Source organism: Manacus vitellinus, unplaced genomic scaffold (assembly GCF_001715985.3).
Source record: "Manacus vitellinus isolate BGI_N305 unplaced genomic scaffold, ASM171598v3 scaffold_43_pilon, whole genome shotgun sequence".
Lineage (NCBI taxonomy): Eukaryota > Metazoa > Chordata > Aves > Passeriformes > Pipridae > Manacus > Manacus vitellinus.
Window position 1 is genome coordinate 699769 of NW_021940560.1, and position 6151 is coordinate 705919.

The window sequence follows — 6151 nt, forward strand, 5'->3', positions numbered from 1 at the left end:
GGTTTTGCAAAGTCAGTGATATTCAGGCCACCGGTGATGGGAGCCGTGTTTATCCCAGGCACAGAAGTGCTCTTAAAAGGGAGTAAGATCTCAAGTGGCAGCTGGAATTTTTAGATGTTCAGGCTTAGAAGGCCTCAGCTGCAGAGAAAGGTTAGAAAATCCAAGGAAACTCACCAGAAAATGATCAGTTGGTGTTTGAGGTTATGGGTTTGGAGTACGATGTTTTGTTTGGGTTTGGGGTACCGTGTTTTGTTTGGGTTTTTGTTTGTTTCTTTATTTGATTTTTTGTTTGTTTGTTTTTCTCTTTTTGAGAGATCGTGAGAAAGGAAGAAGAATTGGGGGGGAAAAAGGGATTTGAATGCAATTTGTGGTGAATAATTGCAGCATGATCCAACACACACATGGTTCTACAAGTGAATGCCTACCCCATGTATGTGTTCTAACAAGTTCTGGGTGTGAATGCCTTCCCCATGTATGTGTCCTGATGTGGCACAAAATGTTATCATTTCATGCATTTCTAACAAATATTCAAAACTTGATCATAAGTTTGTTAGAACTGGGGAAATCTTCTGCCCTCCCACCCCTCAAGGGTGTTGTCTACCCACATGAGGCTGTGCTGTCAGTTTTAATTTATGGTCGTTTCTTATTGTGATAAACAAAGTCTCGAGTTTCAAAGTTTCACATAATAGTTTATTATATGGTAAAAGCAAGCAGCCGGCTGGGTGACAGAAATGGGACCAGTTTCCCAAATCTGCACACCCCTACTACAGGGTACATTTAGTATTTATCTTAGCTACTTCATGCATATTAATTATATCATATACATATACATTCTACAGGTTTTTGCTAAGTATTTAATATATGGGTTTTCTTACAGCTAAAGCTGAAAGGGTTCTCTCTACAACCGGTCCTAATTCATGCATTCTTGGACGAACAGACGCCTAAAGATTTAAGGTTCTACTATATTTTATTCTTAGGATAGTAAGGAGGTTTTAGGCCTCTTAACTTTGTAAGAGTCTGTTTTATTTCTTTATGGGGGTGTAATTAAGTTTTACAATCCATTTGTTTTATTTTGATATAATCACCCATTTGTTTCACGAATCACAATTATTTATATATCACATTATTGACTCCAAACAAGGCAGTTTATTAGCACAAAATGTGTCTACGTTCTGTTTCCAAGTGAACATTTTCTGCACCCAGCACTGCTGTGTCTCATCAGCTCTTCCATACCAGCAAAATCTTGGAGGGAGTAGAAAATGAGAACGTTGTACTACTCTCCTCATAAAGAGAAATCCAGGAGTGAGTGAAAACTTGATAAGGATCACATTTCCCAAGCAATCTCACTTTCCAGGAGAGGTTGTCCACATGTTCACAGTGCTGCTACCAGTGAACAGGGATGGGCTGTTCTCTCCTCCCTCCATCAGGCTTCTGTTCAACTACTGCTGTCTTTTCATCTTGGTTACTTTTTACCTCTGTTTTTATCTTAGTTACTCATTGGCAAAGATTGGGCTTCATAAGTTTGCAAAGTGAAAGAATTTTACAAGGGTAAAAAAAAAAAAAAAAGAGATGCCTGAAAATACCGCAAAATTCATCCCTCTTGACTCTGCTTTTTATTTAATGCCTAGATGAAAATATTACCTCCTGAGTCTCCGTGTGTGTGGCTGAGTCCCCGGGACACCTGCCAAGACAGGAATTTTAGATGCCCGAAATCATGTGCTCAGCAGGTGTAAATTGTGTGCAGGGAGAGTTCACCTTTTGTCCTGAACCCCAGAGGCAGTTTCTCTTCATTAGCAAGGGAAGATGGGGAAGAAGATTATCCTCGTTTCCTGACTGCATGCCAAAGTTATGTATCATAAGGAGAAAATCTGTTCATACGTTCACAAATATGTTTGCTCCTAATCTGTCTTCAGGAGAGTGTCTTTGTGAGGAGCAAGGGGTGCTGATGATCGCAGGAGAGCTGAGACGGAGGGACAGGAACAGACGCAGAATTTCTCTGCCGAGATTTTTTTCCAGTGGGATCCACGGTAGGTCCTCCTGTTGGAAAATAAAAGTACTTAGTCATGGCTGTGGTTAAACATTGAGATTGTTCCCATCTCGGGCTGCGGGTGTCAGGTGTCAGTCGAAGTACAACCCTGTGGCTTCCCATGGGATGCTCAGTTTGCCAATGAACCAGAAAGTGTTGCTGGTGTTTAATCATTTCCCCTAGATGCAACAGATAAATCCATCCACTGTGTGTCTGAGAACGAGCAAGGGGCTCCTTTTTCTATTAAAACTGCAGAATGTGTTATCATCATAATCATGTCTGATTGTTTGCTGTTCCATCAAGATCCCACATCAGGGCTGAGCCACAGAAACAAATGCAAAAATTGCAGTTTTAAAAGAATAAGGTCACGGGGCACGTTCTGTGTGGCAGAACAAACACCATCATTAATTGGCCTCTCCCTGCAATGGCAGCACAGGCAGGGAACGGAAGGAAGGGATGTGGAGTATCTCTGTTTTTTGGGGCAAACAGCCGAGCTAGGTCTGATAGAAAACGTGAATTTCCTTGGTGAAAAAGAAAGACAATATCTTTTAGAAAGCAGGGCTGCTTGGACTAGTCAAGAGTAGTTATTTTATCTTTAAACGTTTAAAGATCTTGGTTGTGGCAGGAAATATATATATAAAAAAATCTATTAAATTTATTTCCTCTACATGTGCCAGAGTGAGAGATTATATTCAGCAAATGGACTGCAAAAGGCTCTTTGGAATTTGTGCTGTCTTGTTTTTTATTCTGAGACAATGACAGACCAAAACGAGTCCTGGTGAATATACACATCTGCTGTTTATCCAGGTATTTTCTCCATTGAATTGATTAGGAAAACCTTAGAAAACCAGTTCAAAGATATACAGTCACTTTGAAAACCCCAGCCTGATATCCCAGTGCATAATGCATAAAGAGAGGATTTCAGTCTCCTGTTCTCTTCCAGTGCTCATTTCCCTGGCATTGCCTGTCTGATGGTGTTCCTTTGGGACCATTTGGGTGAGATCTGGAATGAACATTTTCAGGGTGTCCGTGGTTTATGAGGAACTTGCACAGATTTCCAGCAACATCATCAATGGTGGTGTTGGGGGAAATTATTTTAAATAACCATGTATATAATTGTCAATTTGGTTTTGGTGACCTTTAGTGATCCAGAACTGTTCCATTGGGAGAAAAGGGATATTGGAGAATCCCTGTGTTTCCCCTTGGCTGGTATCTGAAACAATCAGCATTCCTGGATGTAAATGGTTCCTCTCAGTGTCCGAAGCCCATGGATGGGATATCTCACCCCATCTTCCTTTAGCACCGTTTTTGACCACACCAGCCATCCTGCAGCTTCCCTGGAATTTCAGATCATACCTTTTCATCTACAGAAATACTTTTCCCTGCAGATTTAAATAATTAATTGGGACGTGCCTAGTGGGTCTTGAGCTAAACTTCAGGGAGGCAGCGGATACGTGTGACCAAGTGACCTTTTGCTGTCCTGCTCGTCCCCGCGCTCGCGCTGTGCTCAAAGGGACGCTGTCAAAATTGCTAGGCCTTAAAACTTTAACCCGCTCTGACAAGTTGTTCTACATTATAAGTCTTCCCTAAAAGATTACCACGATTGTTTTGTTTGTTTTGTTCCAACAATCTTTGCTGAAGGCTCCACAATACGGCTTCATTTGTCCTTTTGGGTAGGTGGATATTTTTAAATGCCCGGCTTATTCCGTGACCTGTTAAAATCAAGTTGATGTGCGTGTGCTCCACTCAGCGGAGAACTCGCCGGAGATGGAGCGATTCCTCTGCACTCTGGAAGAAGAGACAAGAGCACGCTCTGGAAGCCTTTATGAGGAGGCTTTTAGAAGCCATTTTGAAAAGCCAGTCGTTATCCTTCGGTGTTTTGGAAGTCTGGACTGGACCTCCCAGGTGATATTAGGTATGTGTTAGTGAAGCATGGGTTGGTTCTTACAAAGAGGTTTGCTGTATGTCAGGGCACTTGGAGTTACTCCTCAGGCATAATTTCTAAGATCTCCACTCACAGAATCACAGGATCATTGAGGTTGGAAAAGGCCTCCATGGAGTCCACCCTGTGCCCGATGCCCCCCTTGTCCCCCAGCCCAGAGCACTGAGTGCCACGGCCAGGCCTTCCTGGGACACCTCCAGGGCTGGGGACTCCAAACCTCCCTGGGCAGCCCCTGCCAGTGCCTGACCACCCTTTCCATGAGAAATTCCTCCTGATGTTCCACCTGACCCTCCCCTGGCACAGCCTGAGGCCGTTCCCTCTCCTCCTGTCCCTTGTTCCCTGGGAGCAGAGCCCGACCCCCCCCGGCTCCCCCCTCCTGTCAGGGGGTTGCAGAGCCAGAAGGTCCCCCCTGAGCCTCCTTTTCTCCAGGCTGAGCCCCCCCAGCTCCCTCAGCTGCTCTTTGTAGGACTTGCATGATTTAATACAGCTCCACTTGAGGTGGATCAGAGCCAGCAGGTATATCTGTACCATCACACTTTCCCTGTTTTATATCCAAGGATTGACACCACACCCGTTTTATGGCGGGCGGCTGCACAGCCTCCATCCCGCCGCGTGACACGGGAACACATGTCCCTGTCTGCAGGGAGGAGGGAATGAGCCATATCCACTGGTCACACCCCAGGTGAGCCACACCCCAGGTGAGCCACACCTGCACTTTGAGGCTTGATTTGAGCTGTTTTACCGCTGCCTATCAACCTTGTTCCTATTGCAGCTGTACCAGCTGGACTGGGGTGTGCGAGGCTGCGGTGCCCTGCAGGTGCCCTGGAGCTGCAGCATCGTCCTTGGAGGCACACACTGGAGCACCTCCAGTGCTGCTGGTGACACAGGAGGCGCAGGGAGACACAGTGTTGAGCCTCAACCAGAAGCACCAACATCAGAGATCATAGGGATTCTTAATCAACTGAACTGATCCTATGAATTTTTCACCAGTTCTGAGGCTCTGGACCACCCTATCCAATACTACAGGTCTCAGTTCTCTCCTCTGTGCATCACTCTCCTACTCACAGTGAGTTTTAAGGGAAGCCAAGTGTGACCTTGGGTCACACAGCTTGGGAAAGGGTTTGCAGAGCATGTTCTAGAGTGACATTTGGTCCCCAGGGAGGCCTGTGAGTTGCCAAACTCCTCCTGGGTGATGGAGTTCCCTGCACTATGTCAGCCAACACCCCCACATGTTCTGAGCAGATGCAAAACATGCTCTAATGGACATGAGGAACTGTTCTCTGAGTTACCAACTGCGAGTGCAAGGATGGGTTTCACTTCTGCTCTGGGAACAAGTGGGACTCGCCAGTAGTGCAAAGCATGTCACTGTGGTGACCCTCTGTGTGATAATTCTCTAAGGAGTGGCAGTCCCATGGAAACACCGTGTTCTGCTCTGCCCTGACCTGCCCCAGAGAGCTGAGGGCACCTGGGGACATGGCTCAGTGGTGGCCTTGGCGGCGCCGTGAGTGAACCTTTGGACTGGGTGATATCAGAGGGCTTTTCCAACCTAACCCATCCTGTGATTCCGTGATTCCATGACTCTCTCTGAGGACACGCTGCTGTTTCCCACGTGGCTGTGCACAGATGTTGCCAGGTGTCCCCTGCCAGCCGGGCCCTGGCACCTCAGCTCACCAGGAATGAGAGAAGGTGACAGAATAAAAGTAGAGGGAAACCAGTTGGTCAGTGCTTTCTGTTCACCTCCTCTTGGCTAACTGCTAGACACAGTAAATAGGGAATTAGGGGCTTCTCAATATGTGTATTTTTTTATGTAAGTGCTTGGGGATTTCTGGTCTTAGGCTTGTCTGGGAACACAGTTTTTCTAGGCTGACTGATGCAGTCATGAGCAATAACCTAAATTGCAGTTTTTACTTGAAGTTTTTACAATGTCACCTTCTGCTGGAGGAAGTTAAGAAGGGAAGGCAACTGTGACGTATGGTTACATGGTGGTGTTCATGTGTGTCCACACAGGAAATTGGAACAGCACCTGTAGTGCCAGATTGCTGTTGGCTGAAGAAGAAAACACCTGCTTCCTCCTTTTCCAGAGGTGGTTGGTGGTTGGTGTTCCTCCTACCTGGGCCGTGTCCTCAAGCACAACTGTTCTTTTTGTACATAAATCTTAATGTTCCCTTGACGTGAAACACTCG

At 45.8% G+C, this 6151-nt stretch overlaps 1 long non-coding RNA gene across 2 annotated transcripts; it reads left to right on the top strand.

Annotated features, from left to right (window-relative positions):
* Positions 1-11: 11 nt before the first annotated feature.
* On the top strand, positions 12-6145 carry LOC108640772. Of its 2 annotated transcripts, none has more exons than XR_003916041.1 (4): positions 12-150; positions 1914-2027; positions 3704-3941; positions 5976-6145. It is a non-coding gene; the product is annotated as an uncharacterized LOC108640772 (long non-coding RNA). The 2 variants fall into 2 exon arrangements; XR_003916042.1 differs by lacking the exon at positions 5976-6145 and adding an exon at positions 4526-4645.
* The last annotated feature ends 6 nt before the right edge of the window (positions 6146-6151 follow it).